This window comes from Miscanthus floridulus, chromosome 7 (genome assembly GCF_019320115.1).
Source record: "Miscanthus floridulus cultivar M001 chromosome 7, ASM1932011v1, whole genome shotgun sequence".
NCBI classification, from domain to species: domain Eukaryota; kingdom Viridiplantae; phylum Streptophyta; class Magnoliopsida; order Poales; family Poaceae; genus Miscanthus; species Miscanthus floridulus.
Window position 1 is genome coordinate 59,489,579 of NC_089586.1, and position 25,496 is coordinate 59,515,074.

Sequence of the window (25,496 nt, forward strand, 5' to 3'; positions counted from 1 at the left end):
AGAGACAATCACCAACCTCCGCTCAACGATCCTCGCTGCTCCAAGCCATCGAGGTGGCGGCAACCACCAAGAGTAACAAGCGAATCCCACAGTGAAACACGAACACCAAGTGCCTCTAGATGCAAACACTCAAGCAATGCACTTGGATTCTCTCCCAATCTCACAAAGATGATGAATCAATGATGGAGATGAGTGGGAGGGCTTTGGCTAAGCTCACAAGGTTGCTATGTCAATGTAAAATGGCCAAGGGAATGATCTAGAGCTGGCCATGGGTCTTAAATAGAAGCCCCCATGAAACAGAGCCGTTGTACCCCTTCACTAGGCACAACACAGGGTGATCCAGGACGCTCCGGTCATATCGACCAGGCGTAGGACCCCAGCGTCCAGTCGTGCGATGCACGCCACGTGTCCCCTCTCTTCAAATACTGAGCATCTGATCCCAATGGTCAAGTGATAACCAGACGCGCTACTACGAAGTGACCAGACGTAGGGCCTTAGTGTCCGGTCATTTCTAGTAAGCATCCAGAAGCAAAAAACCACGACCGAACTGCGTCCAAGTCATCCTCGATCGGACTCACCCAGCGTCCGGTCACTCGGTGTCTCCTCTATGCTGCTGCCATGTCAGCAGGACCGGATGCACACCCAGTCAGCGTCCTGGTCACTAAGTGACCCAACGTCCGTGACCCAGCGTCCGGTCAGTGGACCAACGCCAGCATCTTCACGCATCCACTGACCGGACGCGCTGGTTCTATCGAGACTAGCGTCCGATCACTTACAATGACCTCCATCTTTTCTGTATAGAGCACTAGTAGCACCATCGGACTGTCCACACTCTATGGGCGGACACTCCGCCGGTGAAGTTCCTAAACCTTGCTCAAATGTGCCAACAACCAAGTGTATCACCTTGTGCACATGTGTTATCATATTTTCCCAAATATTTTCAAGGGTGTTAGCACTCCACTAGATCCTAAATACATATGCAATGAGTTAGAGCATCTAGTGGCACTTTGATAACCGCATTTTGATACGAGTTTCACCCCTCTTAATAGTACGGCTATCGATCGTAAATGTGATCACACTCACTAAGTGTCTCGATCACCAAAATAAAATAGCTCCTACCATTTATACCTTTGCCTTGAGCCTTTTGTTTTTCTCTTTCTTCTTTTCAAGTCCAAGCACTTGATCATCACCATGCAATCACCATCATCATGTCATGATCTTCATTTGCTTTGCCACTTGGAATGTGCTACCTATATCATGATCACTTGATAAACTAGGTTAGCACTTAGGGTTTGTTCAATTCACCAAAACCAAACTAGAGCTTTCACTCACCATGCCCATGCCCACGGCCTTGACCTCGGCTCGGCCCACGCCCATGCCCATGCCCATGGCCTGGCCCCGCTGGTGACGGCGGTGGCGGCGAGGGCGCACGTGTGTGGCACCCCTTTGTCCTTTTCTCAGCTTCTCAATTAAGATGGATAATTTCCAACCATATAAGCCAAGTAAACGTTCAGTCAAAATCCCATACGGTATTAAACCATACAACGCTTAATGTTACGTACCATAGAGTTTTATTTGATTTATTGAATATTATACGGGCCAAGCCCATAATATATCCAACAAAATATGGGTGCCTAGACCAAATGCAGCTCCAGCACACCCTACTAGAGCCCTAATTTGGGTTGGGCACCCAAATCCACCCTCTAGACCCATTCTTGTGGGACAATGGGGGCTCACTGGCCCCAACCGACGTGTACTCGCTCCTCCGCCGCACACGCCACTACTACATAAAAACTTAACCGAGGAGTTTGCCTTTTGGCCTCGAAAGCGGGTGGGCTAGTTGCCCGCCTCCGTTATTTGGTGGCCGGGCAGCCAGCCAGCAATCGAGGTGGACAACCTAATGCGCCTGCCTTGGTTAATGTCGATTAATCGAGGCGGGCACATAAGGCAACCGCCTCTATAAATCAATTTTCAGAGGCGGGCACACTGTAAGGTCCGCCTCCGTAAATCAGACCCAGCCCATTACCACCTCTAGTATATAAAAGCAAACACAAACCCTAAAACACTCGGTCTCCTCTCCCTTCATCCCTCATCGTGCAGCGCTCGGTCTCCTATCCCCTCCTCTGATACAGCGCTCGGTCTCCTCTCCCCTTCCACACCTAGTCTCCTCTCCCCTCACTCACTTGGTCTCCTCTCTCCCTCCCTCACTTGATATCCTCTCCCTTCCTCGCTCGACGGCGCGGGGGCACACGGCGCGTGCCAAGCTGCAGGGGCTCACAGATCTGACAGCGGTGCGGCGGGCATGGACCTTTGGCGGCTAGATTCAGTGATGGCACGGCGGGCACAGACCTCCAGCGGCTAGATTCGATGACAGCACGATGAACGTCCTCACTGGCGGCCGGAATCCGGCGGCGGCACGGTGGGCACAGCCCTCTGGCAGTGGGATCCGGTGGCAGCGCGGGGGGCGTGGCCCTCCGATGGCTAGATCCGGCAGGTGGCACATCTGGCTCCCTCATTGACCGTGGGATCTAGTGAGGTGGGCTCCACGGTGAGGAAGGCGGCGGTGTCGGTCTCCACGGCGAGCAACGCGGCGGCAGCTCCTCCCAACGGATCCGGCTCAGTGGGTTGGGAACGGACTCTCACCGGCGGGCTCTTAGATTTTTTTTGTTTTTTAATCTATTAACCGAGGTGGGCACACTATAGGTGAGCTCTAGCTAGCCCAGCGCCTTTGTTGCTTAACTAGGATCTTTATAAGGTACTTGTGAACTTTGATAGAGGGTTGTAGTCTTAGCTAGACCGAATTTTTATAATTCTGCATTTGTTTTGGTTAGCCGACGCGATTAAATTTAGAAACGGCTATTCACCCCCCCCCTCTAGTCGCCATCTTGACCTTACAACGGTGCAATGGGAGTTGTGGTTGTTCACCAACTCCACCGCTCGGCATGGCCTTGCTTGCTGGTGTTGTGGCCTCTGTCCTAGCGTTCCGCTTCTTCAAGGAGAAGTTGTGATGTCACTATACGAGGAGACTAGCTGTCCCATCGTGGCCTGCTTGCTCACGGGGTAGCGGCCCCTCTGCCCCAGCCTCTCGTAGTCGGGGTCGGGGGCATTGGATTCGGTTAGAATGGCAGAGCCGACTCTCGGTCGTGATTCCCATGCCATAGTGGTTGGGATCATATGCCCGTCCATCAGGCTAGACTAGATTTGAGCGGTGGTGAGCCATGGGGGGTGACATTGCTGGGTCCTGGTGTTGCCTTGTCTATCAGTGGGGCACAGTGACGCTCTGCCCTAGGGCCGGATAGTCAAAGGGGCTGTCGTCCTCTTGTACTCGGTGGAGTATACGCGTGCGTGTCTCATCTGGGCAGCGTATTGTACATATCTTGCCACCTCTCGTCCTTTCCTTAGTCGGCTAAGGCTAGAGGTGGCCGAGGGCATTGCGTTGTGTGTGGTCGAGAGGTGGGAGAGGTCGAGAGGTCAAGGCAGGGCTGTATTTAGTTGGGTCGTGGCCAACTAGGCCATTCTAAGCGATTCTTAAGACCGGGCTTTGGGGTATCCCATTTACATAACCCCATTAGTATAGGTTCTGACTTATTCTAACAGGAAAGACTAGCTGCTGTATAAATATAAAGGGTGATGACTAATTGACATCTCACGATCCAATCTATCAAACACATCTACTATCATGTTTCATCATGTCTTCTAATTTATTATTGCTTCTCATTCTTCATAGTTGGCAATGATTGTTGCTTCAACAATGGTGAAGCCCTAGAGCGGTTAGGCTAGCTAGTGCAGCCCATAGCTACCACATGTCCTGATGGGGCCCCTCCTAGGCTTGTGGGGTTTTGGGTCTCAAGGAACATTGCCGGTGTATCTTGCGTATCGCGCTCTCCTCAGGGTGACTTGTCCTGTATATCGTGCTCATTGCTAGGGAGCACACGGTGACGTGTTCGTATACGAACAGGATCGTGATAGATTTTTTGTCAAATAGATCTTGGACTAGAAATTGAGAAATAATGTTGATCTCAAGGCTAGGATCATAGAAGATTTCATCATTTATGCCCATAACTTGACAGTGCATCTTACTTACTTGAGTGAGCTTTTTAATGACTTCTGTAGCGTCTTCCACCTCCTCCAACTATTTAAACTCCATTTATTGTAGTTGTTTTTCCTCTCTTGGTTGTTTATGAACATTCCAAAAATCCTAAAATTTTTCGTTGTCAAAATCATACGGAAAAGCACATGAAGGATCATAAGGATCTAGGTTGGGTTGGAAGGTAGGTTCAGAGAACATGCTGAAGGTGGGCATTGGAAGAATCGATAGATTTTGCTTGTAAAAATCCCATGGGCTCATTGGATACTTCATCGGGAAACTCGTCATAATTCCCAATGTCAGGAGTGTTTTCAAGTATTTTGTTAAGAATTGTCCTCCCTTCGCTCGAGGTTCGATGGGAAAAGAGCCTCTGATGGAGAATCTAGGAATTTGGCAGATTCAGTATTGAAACCCAGAATGATGTCTTGCAAAAGAATAGGTTTTGAGATCCCAAGATCCAGACCGGAAGCCAAAAGTTTGGATGAAACGAGCCCAAGCAACTCCTAGAGATTCTCCATGTTTTGCTCAAAAGAAAGGATTTCATGTCAGAGACTTGCGACTTTGGGGATTGGAAACAAGGTTAGGCAAAATTTTTCTCTAACACTTCCTTTTCTTGAACAAATGTTGGCACATCATCAAAGACGACTACTACGGTCTCTAGTAATGAGTTCTTTCTGAGTGCAGCTAACTTAGAAATGCATCAACAATTCATTTGTTGCTCCAGAAGCTAAGGGCTATAACCCAGAAACTATAAGGTGACTTTAGACTGATCTCGCTACTATACATCAGTCTCAAAGTGATAACTAAGATCCTAGCAGACAAACTCCAGTCAGTGATTCTCCGAGTGATCCACTGGAACCAGTATGACTTCATTCGTTCACGCACTATACAAAGCTGTCTTGCCTGGTGCTTTGAGTCGTCCATCAATGTCATCAGTCAAGAAGGGAAGCGGTCATCCTAAAGCTAGACTTCAAGAAGGCTTTTGACACTGTGGAACACTCTACTATCATCTAGGTTATGCAACACATGGGATTCCCAGAGAGATGGTGTTCCAGCGAAATACTTCAAATGTAAAAGAGGAGTCCACCAAGGTGACCCACTATCATCATCAACAAAGCAGCAACTACTGGAGATGCTCTTAGATAGTTCTGTCTCTTCGTGATTATGGAGTTATAGTCTATACTTACGTGTTTGGCTTCTATTTTGTGTAAACAAAGACCAGACACTTGGCTATAAAAGTACATATAGGGAAGTCCGATCGAGATCACACACGACCGATATAAAACAAATATGTTATTATGGTCCTTCTACTGATTCTAGTTTTTCGCATCCAGCCTGTGTGCCGTCTAGGTGAAGAAGGCCAGGAGGATCTCAAGTTAGTGTATCACTTTGATGTAACAAACTTGAAATTAATAAAACTTCCCTTTCCGAAAAAAAGGTCAGTAGTCATGCTTTGCCAGGTTCTTATCTAACAAATCAGCTGTGAGCTCCGGTGAGATTGGAGTATCTTCCTTTGTTGTTCTTGCTCCTGAAGCATTTGGGATTTTCGCTGTATTCAAAAAATTATTCTTTACTAGATTGTTCGAAAATTAGTCAGAGTGCTTGTATGAAAGTGAAACAATCTAGTCATTGACAATTCCTATATTGATTTTCAATGTCAGCAACGGAGATGATCTCACAGTTGGCCTTGGTACTTAATTCAGATTTATTATGCAAAATTTGCAGTAACAGTCAAGCTATTACAGAGAAGCAGCCCCTATCCACCTTTGATAGGCAACAAATACTTCAAGTGGCAAATAGTTCGATGGAACATGACCAGAGCCCCCTAAAGTGAATGTACAAAATTCAACCCATTAGTACACAGTGGTAGGGTCCGTGGTAGGGTCCTATAAAACTTGATTGGATGACGTTTGCTAACGAATACATATTCTATAGAGTAACATCTAGTACCACAAACTTCAATACAGATTCAGGTCAACAAACTACCAAGTGCATCATGTGAGGTCATAATCTCTGTAACTTAAGTTAATTCATTGTTGATTATCTAGAGAAGAGGGCCCAGATATCATGTCCCTTCTTGTTCTCTCCTTGCTTACTCCTCTCTCTCTCTCTCTCGTTCATCCCGCTCTTAACCGATGCCTACTTGCCACAAGTCCTTGCCTGTCCCTCCAGCAGGCTTCGTCACCCCACCTCCTCCCATGTGTGCCCGGTAGTTTGGGCTATTCCCGCAAAGGCATTATTGACCCTGGTGTGGAACCCCATTCATTGTCACCAAATTCTTCCTTAGCAATGATCAATTCATCCTCATCCCCGCCCAATTCGTCATCTAACCCATTCTTCCTCATTGATGGCCAGTTCATCCACACCAGGCGCTCTATGCCCCATACACCGAGGACTAAGCTCTTATCATACTTGACTAGCTGGGAGTGCATGCATGTCGAGCGCTATGTGGCAAACTACCACGCCCCCAGCCTTCACATCAAGCAGCCAGAATATGTGTCGCTTGGTTCCACTGGGACATGTCAGTGTGACACACGATGACCACGACCATCGTCTCCCTATGCTCGTCGACCAAATTCGGCGCATATGCCCTAGTGGGGCCCTGTCCTCAGGGCCAGCCTCGTGGTGGCACTCTATGAACCTATATCCCCTGACAACCCACATTGTGTAGACCGGTGTACATTTAATTTGCATGGGAGGCAAATACGTTGGCGTGGTGGCCAGCGGGTGCTACATAAAGGTATGCCCCTCCACACACACTCACACACACACATGTGCATAGCCTCATCAGTGACGTGGTAGCATTCTAGATGCTGGCAACACGATTTAGGACCTTGATAGAGGGATGAAGGCTTCATTCCAACCCAAGGACCTGTAGTCACTATACTTGGCAGCCAGGAAACAAGCCACCATGCGGAATTTGGGTTGGAGGAGAAGAGGTAGGGGAGGACGTGCGACAGAGGAAGAGGATATCTGCTCTGGCAGGTAGGACACAATACTAGGAGTGAGAGATAAAAAAAAAGAGTGAAGATAGGGCTAGGGCTATCATGTGGACCCCACCTCTCTGGCCAGTCCAAGCCATTGCGTAGTTAGTAGGCAAGTTTAATGACCCAAATATTTTGGATGTTTAGGAACCTGAATGGTACCTCCGAGCCAAGTTTGAGAATCGATTGTGGTAGTGCATTTTACTCTATTTTACGTGAAGTAGATATGCGTACCTTTATTGTCGCAAACAATATATTGTTCTCATACCTAATTGAGTACCTATTAAAACAATCAAAGCAAAAGGTTATGTTATTTTTTGAAATAATAATTATCTAAAACTAATTACATATAAATTATTTAAGAGATGGCAGATTTGGATGTGGTTTAAGTGTAATTTGAGTTTAGCACCATCATTGATGTGCGCCTATATATGCGTGTTCAACCTGCACAAATTGTTTGGCTTTGGCGCTTTTGTTAATAATTTTAAGTCAACTTACTATCTTAACTACCCAATGATCGATTCCATATCGCTCCGCTTCTAAACATCCCACTAAGGCCTTCTATTTTGATAATCCATATGTAGTGGATGTAGTGGATTGACATCAATCCATATGTGTTGAGGTGGATCCGACAACATCCAAACAAGACCTAAATAACTTTTTTTTGGTCAAAGTGATCACTTTCAGCAGTTGTATTTTGGTAATCCAGCGATCCTCTAGTTCATAGGTCGCTCAATTTGACAAGTTGTATATCATGCTTTTACCACAAAATAGTATCGTGCTTTTACTACACTTATGGCAGAACTACAATTGTATTCGGACCCAAATGACTAATGAGACTGAAAGAATAAGACGTTGATTGGTACTAACATATTTAAGTAATATATATTTCAGAATTAGAATATGAAATATAACAAAAGTCACTTAAACTAGTTATTATGTTTTTCGTAAAGAAATTTAATTATGATAAAGAAACTACATGCGAGGCATTATTGAGTAGGTTCCAAGTTTATGGATCCATTTTTCAAACGAGATGTAGAATAAAAATATTGGCCTTGTTCGTTTCTCTTATAATCCATCTTTTTCAGCCAGTGTTTCGGCTTGTTTTTTCAGCGAAGCAAACGGGGCCATTATTAGTTTTATCGCTCAACAGTTCATGGAGCAAAAATTATTTGGATTTATCTCATTGTCTAGCAAGTGGATGTTACTTACCCAGCAATATGATTCTCCACAAACCAAGGGTGCCATTTCTCGATTTCCTTGTAGTATAGTTTCTTTAGCCACTCCATAGTTGAAGTAAAAGGAACGAGCAAAGAATGGTCTCCACTGCATTGCAGTAATAAATAGCATTACACAGTAGATAAATGGAAGTTACTCTAGAATAAAACAATGTTAGTTGCATCACCTTCATGTTGTTGCAGGGGGCTAATCATTCCTCAAATGGGTTTTAGTAGTGTTGTCAATTTCTTATATTCTTGAAACTAAACACATGCTAAAGTTGTTTTAATTAGTTATTTTACACGGTCATTTAGTGGAATACTTACATTCCTTATTCTTCTAATAGCTTTGTGGTTATTGGGTTATTGGAAGATAACCAATAATATTACATCAATATTTACACGATATTAATATAGTTCAAACAATGAGCTACATAAATATTTGTGGATGTTCATCGATACTGATCTACTTGGAATCTATTTAGCTGAAGAATACACATGATATATTATTGTTTAGTGTAGCAGAAGGCATGAAGCATAATTATTTTTATCTAGGGCCATAGTTGATTTTGGTGATATAACAACATGATCATTTGGACTAATGTGCTTTGCTAGTATACAAGGTATTTAGTTCAAATGGATGCAAGGATGGACTTGGACAAGCAGGCAACATGAGGATCAAGTGATTAATTAACACCTCAAGGAAGACCGAGGAGCTCAGTTGAAGACAATAGAATACTTGCATATAGCCTAAGACATCAATCAAAGCCTAAACGAGACGCGAAGAAAACAAGTTAATAGTGTTGCACCGTGATCACCAGAAAGCCCCGGTCCTTCATGCAGGACAGCACTGGAGAAAAAGTCATGCAATACATAGCAACAGCCAGGAGCTAGAGTACTCACTGAAAAACTCTGGTGAGCATCGGAGAACAGGCACTGTAGAGAAGGGTTGCACTATTCATGGGCTGAAAAAGAGAAGAAAGAACCTTACCTTCCGGTAGTCACTGCAGACCACACACCGGAGGTTTGGTCAAAGAGAGTTGGAGACTCGGTGCAGCGAAGATTGAAGCACCGAAAAGCTCCCGTGAAGAGCAAAGGACTTTCGCAGTGCACTCCATCGAGCGATGACTAGAAGGTTCCTAGACTCACTAGAATCCTCCAGTGGTCACTAGAGAAGCAGCATCGGAGAATACACTCTCCAACGATTGCAATGCAAGTCCGTGTGCTGTAACCGGAAACCTCGGGTGGGGGCACCAGAAATTCCGGTGCTTACTGCAAAAGTGCAGTTTAGCCACACTGGCCATATTTCAGGGAGAGGCTATATATATCCCACCCCAAGCTGGCCATTCGAGGGTTGTTGGAGATGAGGATTGTTGCTAGTGTGTTCAGACTCATCTCTAGTGCTCTATTCACCAAAAATGTTTAAGGAATTATTAGGTGATTAGCATACTACTTTGCGGAGTGCATAGGCTAGTTACACCTCTATATGTTTTGGCGCTTTGCTTTAGGCTTAGGACTATTGAGGTTTGCATACCTCTTGACACTCGGTGCTTGAGCACACCACTGTTGTACACTAGGGGCCTGTAATCTTGTGAGATCACACCAACAACGTTTGCGGTATTGCCGCCTAGTTTGTACTAGAGGGAACGAGGCTCGCAGCTTCTGAAAACAATGACTAGGGGAAGGCCCGTGGGCTCTATAGAGTTACCTGATCAGGAGCTTGGCCCGTACGAAGGCATCGTTGGGAGGGGCTCCAACGATGACTATGAGGAAACATGACCTTCTCAACACCTCGGGAAAATTACCATTGTTAAAGGGACTTTGCATCTCTAACTCACCAACTCATCTAAGCTTTCACATTTACTTACTTTCCTAGGTTGTGTGTTCACCTTTCCTTGTTTAGCTTGCTAGGCTTGTCGGTAGAATTGGAACCTAAGTTGCATAACTTTTTTGTGTTAGAGATAGCAACACTTTGCAACCTGTAGTGCACATTTAGATAGACATCTTACATAGGTTTTGATAAGTAGAAAATAGAGATCAAGTTGTTTTTAGAAGTGTAATTCACCAATCTTCTTAGGCATCACTGTTTGTTCGGAACATTTGAGTTCCCACGTTATAAAGTACCACCCAAGTTTTCATACCCATTCCCTTCTGAGAACATGGCTCCTAAGGCCCCGCCTTTTCGCCATCTCAACCGCCACTATCACCATGTGGTGACCCTCCACCTCCCACTGCCCCCCCCCCAAAAAAAACTCCCCTCTACAGTCGCCGATGAGTGGATCCCCCAACGTTGAGCCCGACTCTTCTTCTCTGTCGGTGGCATGGGCACATCAATGGGTCGTGCGTTTGAGTTTGTGCATTTTGTATTCAACATTAAAGGCTGTTGCATACAATAATAGAATTTGAAGGATGTGTGAACGTTGCTCCTATATTTTCCCATTAGTAATAATTTGAAGCCATTAGTTTTGTTAGGGCCAGCCACTACTTGTTGGTCCCTATGGTTAAGCAAATGCTATTATTTTTTAAAAGAAGAATTCTGTTTTTCATGTGCAGCTTATATACTCATCAATTATCCACTGGCTCTGTACTTAGTCCATTCTCAAGAAGTCGGATTTGCAGGGTTTGGTTGCGGCAGCATCTCAACACTTGGGACAGGCAGTCAAGGATATTTTTTCTCTTAGTCACATGGGTGACAATCTAGTTTATGGATTGATAATCACTAGATTGTGTTGGGCTACTCTTTTTTGTTGGCTGTGTGCTTGTTTAGGTAGAGGCCAGAAGCTCTTTTCAAGATTTTGTATCATCTCAATGTAAAATGCTTGAAATTTAATAAAAGCTTCTTTTATCAAAAAAAATATATTTTCCGCATGTCTAGTCCTGTGCAATTAGTGGTTATGGTTACATGTAAAATTAATGTCCCTCGGGAAAAATCATAAGAACAACAAAAAAAACTATAGATGTTTTGTGTTGGCGAGCTAGGGGTTCTGTTGGACAAATATGATTTTTCCATGGAATGTTACGTAACAAAAGTTCATAATATGGATGTTAAGAACATTATATTAGGATAATATTAGTTCTAATACGAATAAGAATGAAATGTCACCTTGCTCACCTGAAGCGATTAACTCGTGCTTTGCAATCCTGGGGTGCAAAAAGAGTTGGACACATAAAAACTCAACTTGCTCTAGCTCGTGAAGTGTTGCATAGGCTGGAAGTGGCCCAAGATAGGAGGACTCTATCCATTGGAGAGGACTGGCTGCGAAAGGAATTGAAGCGACTTTGCCTGAAGTTAGCGTCTTTGGAACGAACTGTTGCTAGACTTCGTTCCCGGGTCAGGTATCTAAAGGAGGGTGATGCTAATACATCCTTCTTCCACAAGCAGGCTGCTTTTCGGGAGAGAAAAAAATTTATCTCCAAAATCATAGATGGTGATCGGACTGTCACTTCCCAGGAGGATAAACATAGGGTATTGTATGATTTTTATGATAATTTGATAGGTTCAGCCCCGATCCGAACTGCGTCCTTAGACCTGCAATTCATTCATCAGAATTCTATGGATTTGTCAGCTCTTGATAATCCAATCATGGAGGAAGAAGTTTGGAAACTATCAAGTCTATGTCATCAGATAGAGCCCCAGGTCCAGATGGGTTTACTGGCAGATTTTACAAGGCATGTTGGCAGGTAATTAGAGCAGATCTCATGGCGGCAATTATCATGGTTCAACAAGGTCAAGCAAGGAGGCTTGGACTGTTAAATGCAGCTTATATCACTCTGATTCTGAAGAAGAATGATGCGGTGGCTGCGAAAGATTTTCGCCCCATTAGCCTAGTGCACAGCTTCAGTAAACTTTTAACTAAGATTCTTGCTAATCGGCTGGCCCCCTTATTGGACTCGTTAGTCTCTTCTAATCAAAGTGCATTTGTACGGGGAGATGCATTCATGATAACTTCATTCTAGTGCAGCAAACAATTAAGGTGCTACATCGACAAAAGGTGCCTAGCCTCTTTCTTAAATTGGATATCTCCAAAGCTTTTGATTCGGTGTCATGGCCGTTTCTCTTAGAAGTGCTGCAACATTTGGGTTTTGGAAATTCTTGGCGCAATTTGGTGGCCAGTCTGTTATCCTCTTCATCAACTCAAATCTTGTTGAATGGAGAACCGGGAGATCTAATACATCATCAGCGAGGTCTTTGACAAGGGGACCCTTTATCCCCCATGCTCTTTATTTTAGTGATGAATGTGCTGAACAGTTTATTTGTAAAAGCAGCAAGTGAGGGGCTAGTTGCAGCTGCTATCCCCAAGGGTGGCTGGACAAAGACTTTCTCTATATGCTGATGATGTTGCCATATTTATTAAGCCAATCGAAGAGGAGTTGCTGGTCACTAGAGATATTCTCAAGGTATTTGGTGACGCTTCAGGGTTGCATACCAATATTCAGAAAAGTAACATCATCCCCATCGGTTGTGCAGGAGAGTCCTTGACAGCTATTCATGATATTCTGCCATGTACTATCTCAGGTGTTCCCATGCAAGTATTTGGGCTTACCTACTGTCAAACAAAAAGCTTCTTAAGAGGGGACCTTATGCCATGGATTGAGAAAATAGCTGATAAACTCCCGTGCTGGAAGGCAGCTCTCATGAACAGGGCTGGTCGTGCCACATTAGTCCGGTGTGTTCTTTCTGCCATGCCTATTCATTTGTTAATTGCCATCAGCGTCCCGAAATGGTTCATCAAGGCAGTAGACAAAATCAGAAGGGGCTTCTTATGGCAAGGAAAGGATAAGGCTAATGGAGGTTGTTATCTGGTGGCTTGGGAGAAGGTCATGAGACCATTGGATCTTGGTGGCTTGGGCATACCCAACATGGAGTTGATGGCCTGGGCTTTACAAATCAGGTGGCAATGGTTTAAAAAGACTAAAGCTGATCGTCCATGGTCTGATCTGGAACTGCCTTCGCACTCTAACTCGCTAGCCCTTTTTGCCATTGCAGTCATGACTGAGGTTGGGAATGGTCAGAATACTCTTTTCTGGACTGATCGGTGGCTTCACGGGTGTTCGATTGAAAATCTTGCGCCATCTGTCTATGCTTGTGTTTCTCCTAGAATTCGCAATAGCCGGACTGTGGCTGCAGCTCTCACCAATGTGCAATGGCCAAGAGATATTCAAGGAGGCCTTTCCTGGACTGGTATTAGAGAATTCTTGCAGCTATGGGATTGTCTCTTGGGATTTACCTTAACTGACCAAGAGGATCGTCACACATGGAGGCTAGATTCAAGTGGTTGCTACTTTTCCAAATCTGCCTATAAACCAGTTTTTTTGTGGTGCTGTGACCTTTGAACCTTGGCATCGGTTATGGAAGTCCTAGGCCCCAAGCAAATGCAAAATGTTTCTGTGGTTGGCAATCCGTAATAGATGTTGGACGGCAGACAGGCTCGCTAAGAGGGGCCTCTCTCATCCGGATAAATGCCCCCTATGCGATCAAGAAGATGAGACAATACAACATCTGTTAACATCTTGTGTGGTGGCAAGACAAGTTTGGTTTAGATTATTTTCTATTTTGATCCTAGCATATTGTGTCCCCCACCATAACGAACTAAGCTTTGTTGATTGGTGGCGCAAGACTATTAACAGAGTTAACAAGGAGCACAGGAAAGGAGTGAATTCTCTAATTATTCTTGGGGCCTAGATTATTTGGAAACATAGAAATGCATGTGTTTTTGAGGGGGCCTCACCTTCGATTAACTTGATTTGGAGTGAGCTGAAGAATGAGCACAGCCTTTGGTGTTTGGCTGGTGCGAAAAAAGCTAGAAGGGCTAGGTTTGTTCAGACTAGGTCCTTCTAGTTAAGGTCAGTGTCGGGTTTATTTTTATGGGTCTTATTCTTGTGTATGTGTAATCACCTCATTCATATTTGGTCCCCGTATGAGTGAGGTAACTGTTGGGGGACCCCCCTTTTTCATTCTCTATAATACAATGAAACGTAGCTCTCCTGCGTTTTCAAAAAAAAAGATATTCTATCAATGTTAGAATATCCCTCGTGTATAGAACACGCTCGGGGCACCTCTTCCAATGTCCTGATACTTCAACCTAAATAAATGGACACGATGCTCAATTAAGTAGCCAGATTCACCTCATCAATTAACAAAATTTAGTAACGCCCTTACTAACCTTTTCTGCATGCAGTTTTTCTCTGCCCGATTCTGTATCAAAGAGTTTCTCAAGGGCCAACTCTTGATCCTGGAATGCAAATACATATAGAAACTTACGGTTCCAAAAAAATACTTCATTTGTTGTTTAGATAAGGTATATACTAAATAGTAAATACTACTCCCTCAATCCTGAAATATAATAGACTTGCAATCGTCCTAAGTCAAATCATCCTAAATTTCACTAAGTTTATAGAGAAGAGTAGTAACGTCTACCACATCAAACAGATGCATTACAAAAGTACATTTCATAATGTATCTAATGAAACTCTTTTGATAATTGTAAATAATATTGTTCTTTTTCCTACTACAAACTTTGTCAAACTTAGCATGGTTTGACTTAGGACAACGAAAAGTCCATTATATCTTAGGACGGAGGGAGTACATACATGACTCAAAAAAGGGAAAAGATGCCATTAGTAGATCAATTACTGACATGGCATTCTAAACCATGCTTGGAGGTTTTAGAAAGGCTCTCAAACATTTGACCAGAATCATATTCCACAAATTCATTGGTTATCCCCATCTTGTATCGACATGGGGGGGGCATAGAATATGCTCCATGTCAATACCTTTGATTTGCTGCATCTCACATCTTGAATTGTTAGACATGATCAATAATAGAGCTTATAGGTAAATTGGATAAACTAAGAAGAGATCTGAATTACGATATAAAATTGCTCCATGTTCCCTTGGCATGATGGATTGGAGTTATTCCAATACTTTCTGTTACATGTAGTAACCAAACTCTGGTTACAAAAATCAAAATGTTACCACAGAAAGAAATTTCTAATATTAGGTAAGAAAAATAAGACAACAATGCTATGTTTGAAACAATAGTACCTGAAACAATTCATCTGAAATTAAACCCATTGGAAATGCATATGGAACATGTGCATTGTTCTCTATGTCTACATCAATAGCTGGATTACACAATGAATAGCCCTGTAAAAATAAAGCATGGAATTGAATTATGTGAACTGAAATGATACTTAGAATTTTATTAAATATGTACTTTGGAGAAAAAGTGTAATAAAAATATTGTAAGTAGAATGGCATATGAAAAGTTGATCAAAGGAAATTAGTATTTAGCTAGAGAAAATGAAATAATATCCACAAATTCAGTGGCCCATGGAGTCATGGAGGCTTAGTTTTAGGTAACCAAATATTTACAAGTTTTTAGCACACTTCAAACTCTAATTTGACACTATATACAAAAAAAATAATACAAAACATAAGAATTAGACCTACACTAGTTAGTATATTTTCATATTAATATGTACTTACCACTAACACAATAAAATATTTGTATAATATGATTATACTATTGAACGCATTAAGGACCCTAGTTTGTATTTCGATGATCGATAAACACAAGGATATCTGGCTAACTTTGTTGTGGGGTTAATGAAAAATAGTTAGTCACATTGATACCAACATGGTTTTCCTAGACCTCGATGACCGGAGGATATTCATGAAGGCTAAGGACACGATAGTGTCTAAGTGCATTATTGGTGTTGGGAGCAGGATTTTATTTATCTTTGGCTATACTATTAAGGGGAATATTAGTAGCTTTCTCAAATAGTTGTATTCGAGAGCAATTTGATGCACACATGGGAGTTACTCCAAGCAAATTGATCAAGAGTGGCTAACGGTAGTTGGAAGAGATACGGGATAAAAAGTGGGTATATTGAAAGTCCGATTGTGTAGTTGGATTCCTTAAGAGGCTGTGTACCCCATATTTTATATGAGTAGGGTGGTCTTATCCTGTTGGAAAACCAATGTGGTACTATTTTTAGGTCATTTCGTAGAGTTTTTCTTAGATTGAGCCAAAACTGCATGGGCCAATTCTAAAACTAGCCTAGGCCCACTTTGAGTGTCAACATATGCCCCCTGTTTTTAAGTAAAGCATATGTGAGATTAAAAATATACAGTATATAGCAAAGGTGTCCCAATCCATCGACTATTTTAATTTTGCTCTAAGCACGATGGATGCATCGGCCATTATTGTTGTAAAGACAATACTATGTATAGCGGCCATGTTCGGATTTTTACACCCCTTTCTTGTCTCGGTATCTTCGCTCAACATATTTTGGAGGTGACTGAGCTTCTTTTTTATGGACCAATCCTTGGAATCGGCCCTCTGTTTTCGCCTTTTGACAGGGACCTTTGTTTTATTAATCTTCCAAGTCCTAATCTCTGTCTGTCTTGGTTTGTAGGTGCACAGGGTTCTTCGTTCTACCTTTACTAGACTGATTTGAGAAATCGGCCTTGCTGTTTTTTTGCTGTTTAATACCTTGGACATCAGCAATTTCATCTCCTTTTTTCTCAACAGCATGAGTTTTCACTTGACCCCGAGCCCAAAAGACTCGATGGAGATTTTAATGCTGATCGGCATCCCATATTGACGTTGACCATCAATAATTTCATATTTCTTTTCCTCCCTGTTTCTATAGCTATGCATGAGTTTGTTAAATTTGTCAAATATAGGGATCTCAAAAAACTCACGGATCATCTTAAGAAACTCATTGCGCGTAACACCAGATGCAGGAGGAGACTGATCTATTTTTACCTCCGATGTAGATGTAGTAGGATGAGGATCAAAGTTGACATCTTTGATTTTGTTGAGAGTTCCCTGCTCATCCATCTCGAAGCATGTGATGAGAGCATACTCCAGATCGGCAGCAGCTTGGGCCTTCGTCCTCTCCTCTAGCATCTTGCGAATCTCCTCAGGCAGTTGATTGGCCGAAGGATTCCCGACGGCTATCTTAATAGATCTGTTTTGCTTCGTCCTCATCGGAGTTGCCAAAAAGTGTGTTCACACCGATTCGGGTCACACACCGGTAGAGGCTAAATTGCCTAGAGGCCACAAACGGCCTAGCATGCACCGGAGGGAGGTCCCAATGGTGAGGTCAATGAGGCCTATTAGACACTCGTTCTTTGCCCGATAAACCCACAAACGCCTCCCGGGAAGACCTATCGGGGGACGCACGATGGGGATGTTCTAGGATTGGCAAGGCTATCTAGAACGCCCACAAATCCCGCCGAGGAACAGTAGGACAGCAGAGGGATGGAAGAGATAAGGGGTAAAAAGTAGGTATATATATTGATAAAAGTTTGATTATGTAGTGGATACCTCAATCGGCTGTGTACCCCATATTTTATATGGAGTAGGGGTAGTCTTATCATGTTGAAAAATCAATGCGGTACTATTTTCAGGTCGTTTTATAGAGTTATCCTTATATTGGGTCAAAACTGCATGGGCCTATTCTAGAACCGGCCTAGGCCCAATTTAAGTGTCAACGGAAACAACTGGAGGCTTTTCCGTATGATGATCATCTGATAGGGTTTGGTCGTTGGTTGTACTAAATCTTGGTTTGATGTTAGGGTGTTCAAGCAGACCAAAAGACCAAAGTACTAGTGTACTAATAACATTAGGACAAAAATGTTGCTTTGTTGTTTTGATGACACCACTTAAATGTTGGCTTACATTACATTACACGTGCATTGTAAGATAGAGAATTTTACAAGTTTCTACATAATTAAAGCAAAAAATATGTAATTATGCTACAAATGAATTAAAATAGTTGTGCACACATTACCTTGAAGTTTATCTTCATCCCACCAGACTCCTCATTTCCTAAATATTGCATTATGTCATATGAACAAATGATAACTATGCAAGATTGAGAGACGTGTATAGAAATACCACAATACTTATATTTTTTTAGTTAAAAAACATCAGTATGTTGTATAATAAATAATAAATGGATAAAAAATTGCATTGCAACTTACTCTTTACAATTTCCTGTGCAAGTACAGGTACTATCACTCCACTGTAAGAGCACCCAGCTATGTAGAAAGGATTTGATACAAATTCAGTATATTCAGCACACCACTGGAACAAGAACCACGTCATGAGAATAAGAGAAATTTCGTTGTGTTACAATATATTTCTGATCATAAACCATTCTAACCTTTGACAGAAAATCATACAAGTCCACTACTCTGCTTGTATCATTTGTTGTGTAGTCATCTTCATTATCGGCGTAAGAGTAGCCCACACCTGCTGGTGAGTCAACCAAAAGGAGGCTAGCCATCTGTAATTGGTTGTACAACAAATGTGTCATCAGCTGCAAATCTGGGATAGCAAAAGTAATTCACCCAACACCCGCAGTGGGTCTTATGGAATGTAGGTATAAATGTAGATAACTCCTTGTTTGCAACCCCCTATAAAGTCTTTAATAAATAAACATAAAAGAGATACCAACTTGGATTGGTCGGCCTTGTTTCATAACATTAACAGTGCAAAACTGAAAGGCAATGCTATACTAAGTTTGGTATGTGTACCTTTGTCCATGAGTAAGGGTTTACGGTTACTCGTGCACCTGTTAGCCCACAAGATCACCGGCTCAGGTGAGTCGACCACTCAACAGTCTTGCCGACCATGGCCGACCACGGCCGACGCTGTCCGACCACACACTATGGCTAGAGGTAGAAGAAGGAAGGGAGAACAGAGCATACACACATAGCAGAGACATCAGCGTTGGCCGGAGCTCTGTTATAGGAGATGGCAAATCTGAAACTCGCTCTTTACTGAGTTGCAGTGGTAAACTATTTATACAACTCTATCCATCTAGTCCTAGTATAGTTGCCATGCTGCTACAGTGGCTAGATGTGATAGCAGGGCTGACTTTGGCGCCTGCCCCTGCTGTGGCTACAGTATGGCAGATGAGCCGTTTGGCGTCTGTCCCTACAACTGCTACAAGTGCAACAGCAGGGAGCCATTTACAGTGCCGCCTTCACTTGCTGTGCATTCACACAAGGGATACAGAAGATTATCTAACAATTCTTTCCCTAATCCTTCTGCTACCCTTGAACCCCCTCCATACCGATCATCTTCTTCAGCTCCGTGAGTCGAAGATGGCCGAGCGGCTGGGTGAGGACGTCCGCGAGTTACCGACCAGTTTCGACGAACTCGATGACGATCTGCCCTCCATCGACACAGTCCCTGAGGAAGTGAACTTCACGTCGATGTGTTTCATCCGGTCATGGAGAACCGGATTCTTTGTGAGGGCGATGGCACGCTGATTGTCCACCATCAGTGCTGGTGGGTGAGCTTCCGCATCGGTCAGCTCACCCAGCAGCTGGTGTAGCCACACAACTTGGCATGCTGTTGTGGCCGCCGCTACGTACTCTGCCTCGCACGTAGATAGCGTTACCACCTTCTATTTCAGCGACAGCCATGAAATTGGAGGAGACCCGAGGAAGACAAGCACGCCAAAGGTGCTCTGTCGCCCATCGATGTCCCCCGCCATGTCTGCATTGCTTAACACAGTGAGCTGTAGCCTGCTTCCACCTGTCTTGGGGAAGACGATCCCTTGATCCACCAGTCCCCTTGACGTAGCGCAACAGCCTGCTTCACCGCAGCCCAAGTGATCCTCTCGATGATCCTCCATGAAATGACTGACGTAGCCCATGGCAAACATAATGTCCGGCCTCGTGTGGACTAGGTAGCACAGTCCACCGATGATGCTCCGGTAGAATGTTGCATCCACCTTCGCCGCGGTGCTGGCCTTTGTCAGCTTCAGCCGCTCCTCCATCGGAGTCACGCATGGCTTGCACTCAGCCATGCCGCTCCGCTCCAACAGCTTCGAGGCATACATGCTCTGACCAAGTGTGAGTTCCTCCTTCCCCTATCTCACCTCGATGCCAAGGTAGTACGAGAGTGCCTCGAGATCGCTCATTCGAAAAAGAGCCACCATCTTGCACTTGAAGTTGTCGATGTCCTCCGCACGCGCACCGGTGATGATCAAGTCGTCCACATACACGCCGACGATGAGCTCCTCCTTACCCCATCGCCATGTGTAGAGCGCAGTGCTCGTTTGTGCACCGCTAGGAACCCAAGCTCGCCCAGTGTGGCGTTAAGCTTGGCGTTCCATGCTTGTGGGGCCTACCGTAGCCCATAGAGTGCTTTGCATAGTCGGAGCACCCTATGCTTCGCTCCCTTGACAGCGAAACTCAGAGGTTGCCTGACGAAGATCGTCTTCGCCAGCTCGCCATTGAGGAAGGCCGATTTTACGTCCAGGTGATGGACGCACCAGTCCTTTGCTACTGCCAAGGCTAGTAGCAAACGGACTAGACTCCATGCGTGCTACTAGTGCAAAGACTTCCTCGAAGTCGATGCCCTCGCGCTAGACAAAGCCTCAGACGACGAGGCGCGCCTTGTGCTTGACAATGGCACCAAGCTCGTCTCGCTTGACCTTGTATACCCACTTCAGGCTGATCAGGATGACATCCTGGAGGTGGATCGATGAGCTCCCAAGTCTCATTTTCCTCGATCGCCTTCATCTCCTCTAGCATCGCCCGTCGCCAGTTTCCATCGCACTTGGCCAGCGCGAACATGGGTGGTTCCTCTACACTAACGAGCAGCAGCTCTTGATTATTGAGCAGCCGACCAGCCAGGCCTGAGGGCCATGTGCCACCGACGATATCATCTAGCCTACGGAACCGCACCTCGTCACCATCGTGGAAGGCATCCACGCACTCAGTGATGTCACTTGGAGGTGAGGCAAACTCGATTGGAGTCGATGAAGTTCCCTGTTCCGCCAAAGTGCTCGACACGGCACCCGGAGTGCTCGGCACCCGATTGTAGTGCTCGGCACTACTCCTAGACAGCTCGTCACCACTCTTGGAGTGGTCTGCACCCTTCTCGGAGTGCTCGGCACTAGTCTTGCAGTGGTTGACACCACTGTAAGACTGCTTGGCTCCACTACGGGAGTGCTCGACACCCGTCCTAGAGTAGTCGTCACCACTGCAGGACCTCCCGGCTCCACTCCTAGAGTGCTCGGCACCCTTCCCGGCATGCTCGGCTCTGTTGCTGGAGTGCTCGGCACCTCTTCCCCAGCGTCTCCACCACCATGGATGACCAAGTGCTTGATGACGAAGGTGCTAGTGAAGCCACCAGCTTCTCCTGTGCTCGAACTGTTCCAGTCCCAAGCCACCTTCTCGTCGAACACGACATCACGTGAGACAAGTATCTTGTCTCCGCATGGGTCGTAGAGCTGGTATGCCTTGGTACCCTTCGCGTAGCCTAGGAACACCATCGGTGTGCTCATGTCCTCTAGCTTGGTGAGGATCGGCTTCGTCTTCGTGACGTGGCCGATGCAGTCGAATGTTCGAAGGAAGGACACGCTCGGCTTGCGCCCATGCCAAGCTTCAAATGGCGTCTTGCCCTTCAGATCCTTGGTGGGAGCACAATTGAGGATGAACACCGCCATGGTCACCGCCTCACCCTAGAACCTTGCTGGCATGCCTTTGGCCTTCTTCATGGATCGAGCCATTCCGACCACCGTCTAGTTCCATCGCTCCACCACGCCATTCTGCTGTGGCAAGTACGGCGTAGTGTGGTGTTACACCACACCCTGATCCACACAGTACATAGCAAACTCCACCGAAGTGAATTCACCACCGCGATCAGTTCTCAGCACGCGGAGCTTCTTTCCGCTCTTAGCCTCCGCACGCATCTTGAACTTCTTGATCATCGCCGCCGCTTCATCCTTGCTCGTCAGAAGTTACAGCCACATGTAGCGACTGCAATCATCCACGAGGAGGAGGAAGTACCACCGACCACCGTTTGTGGCTAGCGTGATTGGCCCACAGAGGTCGCCGTGGACGAGCTCGAGAGCATCCTCCACGCGATACTTGGTTGCCTTTGGGAATGGCAGCCTCCTCTGCTTCTCGGCTAGGCAGCTATCACACAGCTCACCTCCATGCTCGATGTGGGGTAGCCCTCGGACCATCTTCTCTAGCCAACCAAGCGCATCGAAGCTAAGATGTCCGAACTGGGCATGCCACAGCCACGGTTCCTTGGTGTGCCTTGCCGCCAGACACACCGGCTGCTCTACCTTCAGGTCAAGCCGGTACAACCGGTTCAAAGACCTCTTCACCTTGGCAAGAAGTCGCTGCTCCTAGTCCCTAATCCTAAGGACTCCATCCTTGATTAGTACCTCGCTACTGCGCTCATCCAGCTGACCAATGCTGATGATGCTTGAACGCAGCTGTGGGATGTAATATATATCCGTTAGCGCGTGGTGCTCCCTGTTCTGGCACCTAAAGATAATGGTGTCGCGCCCTCGGATAGCCACCCTTGATCCGTCACCAAACTGCACCGTACCAATAACATCGTCGTCGAGCTCGGAGAAGACTGCCTTGGAGCCCGTCATGTGGTTACTGGCACCAGAGTCCATATACCACAGCTGCTCCTGCTTGCTGCCCACGCGTCCGAGGTGGACTTAGGCCCGCGGTTTGTCAAGGTTGACAGCTTTTAGGGCCTTCCTAGGTCCTTCCACCATCGCCACCTCTCCCTTATCCTCGGCCCCGACGTCGTGCAGTGCACAGAATGTCGCCATCAGGATAGTGGCCTCATCATCATCATCAGTTTATGCCAGATGAATCTTAGCCTTCTTCTCCTGCTTGCGATTTGGGCACTCCCGTGCCCAATGGCCCGTCTTTCCACAGCACCGGTAGGCATTGGGGTCGACCTGCTTCTTCTTCTCCGAAGAAGCCTTGCCACGGCGCTTGCCATCGCCATCGCTGCTGGAGGAGGCTACCCCGGAGTTCCTCTGAGCAGCACACTCCTCCTCTGTCAGCAGCAGTTTGTCGCTAGCCTTTGTTGCTGTCGCCAGTTCCAGGCACTCGTCCACCGCCCACAGATCACATCCTCAATGGTGAGGGTGGACAAGTCCAGCATCGTCTCTATGGAGAGAGCGATCTAGATGTACTTTGCTGGCACGGAGTTGAGGTACTTGGAGACCGCCTCATCTTCGTCGATGGTGACGCCGTGGCTCTTCAGCTTGCTGATGAGCGTCTGCAGGTGGAGAGAGAAGTCCTCCACTGATTCGCCGTCTTTGAACTTGAGGTTGGCGTACTCCTACTTCAGAAGCTGGGCCGTTGCCTTCTTTGCACGGTCAGAACCGACGCGTATCGCCGCAATGGCCTCCCACGCCTCCTTAACAGAGCTTTTCGCCCCCAACGGCTCCCTGTACTCCGCCGGTACAGCAGCGAGGATAGCCTCCAACGCTGACATGTTATCTTTCGCATTGTCGGTGCCCTTGTCAACAGCATTCCAGAGCCGTCGGGCTCTGAGCTTGACTTTTATGGTCACCAACCACTCTCCATAGTTGGTGCGAGTCAGCGTCGGCCAACTGGTGCCGCTGACCTCCCGCATCGTGCGAACAACGACCTCCTGTCATGGCTGGACAGCCACAGCAGTGCCACTGCTGTGACCCATCTCCGAACCGTCCGTCATCGCCAGCGGTTAGTCCGACGACGGCGCTTGTACGACTCTGATACCACTTCTTAGCCCACAAGATCACTGGCTCAGGTGAGTCGACCACTCACCAGTCTTGCCGACCACGGCCGACCACGACAGACGCTGTCCGACCACACACTATGGCTAGAGGTAGAAGAAGGGAGGGAAAACAGAGCATACACACACAGCAGAGACACCAGCGTTGGCCGGAGCTCTGTTATAGGAGATGACAAATCTGAACTCGCTCTTTACTGAATTGTAGTGGCAAACTATTTATACAACTCTATCCATCTAGTCCTAGTACAGCTGTCATGCTGCTACAGTGACTAGATGTGACAGCAGGTCTGACTTTGACGCCTGTCACTGCTGTGGCTACAGTGCGGCAGGTGAGCCGTTCGACGTCTGTCCCTGCAGCTGCTACAGTGCAACAGCAGGGAGCCCTTTACGGTGCCGCCTTCATCTGCTGTGCGTTTACACAAGAGATGCAGAAGATTATCTAACAGAACCGTCATTGATGTGAATTTGGGAGGCCTCCATTTTAAAAGGTCCTGTAAAAAAAGATCAGTTGTACATACTGAGAAAGAGAAAAGCATAACCTTTTTCCTATAACAAGAATAACGATACCACAGACAACTGAGCAAATACCATCACTGGAAAGTACGTACTTACCAAATGAATGCAGAAATGCACTAAACCCTGAACATGCTGGACCACCATTTATCCAGATGACCACAGGATCTAATCTTGGGTTCCTTTCAGAAATGGCAAGATAGTAATATAGGTGTCTCTTTTGTTGCTCATGACCAACTGTTATATACCTGCACACAGGAAGGAAGGGAGGGGATGGTGGGCAACGAACATCTTATTGGTAAAAAATTGTAGTATACAATTGCTATACATATAGCACTCAAAATGTCTGCAGTACTGATGAAATTTCTCAGAACTTTGTGTATATGCAATTGAAGGTACTGAACCCGATACAAAATGTTTCAAAGAACTTGCAACTGTTTATGGAATGTGCCTAGGAATTGAAGGTAGAACAGGATGCGATTGCAACGCTTTGTTTGCTGTTCCTTACAAAGAGGGGAACAGCGGCACGGGGCAAACATTTTACCATCCACAACACATCAGTTTCAGTCCCAGTTCCGCAATCTCTACTGCTTCTGTAATACCTGGCATGGCTTGGTTCAATTCGGTTGCCAAACTATGTGTGATCACGCTTGGCAGGCGTCAGGTGTTACAGTCCGACGGCCCCGGGCGTCAGATCGACATGGCACTCTCTCGGATTTTTCATAGATGGATTTCAGATCATACCCGGCGTAGTGCTTGGAGGGAGGTTGCCTATGAACCCTGGGAACTCTGCAACCTCCGCGCCCAGGGGCGCCGCGCGCCCCGGACGCACGTACAGGCACAGCAAGACCGCCGCCGCCACCAGAAGCAGCAGCCGCTCGCCGGCTTCCACGGAGGCAAGGATCCTTGGGCGAGACATGGCGAGGCTAGCTAGACTATTGCCGGCCACTCACTCGCCAAGAGGAATTAGGACATGGACGAGCTCGATCTGTGTCTGTGACAGGCTTGTGATGAGTGATGACGAAGGGAAGGGGAAGGGGAAAGGCAGAGAGATATAGCCGGCGGAAGGGATAGGAGAAACGTACGCGTAAGCCGTGCGCGTCACGCCGGCGGGCTAGCTGGA

General features: G+C 45.9%; 1 pseudogene; it reads right to left on the reverse strand.

The window, feature by feature from the left end:
- Nucleotides 1-5,826: 5,826 nt before the first annotated feature.
- On the reverse strand, nucleotides 5,827-25,496 carry LOC136463300 (serine carboxypeptidase 1-like; annotated as a pseudogene).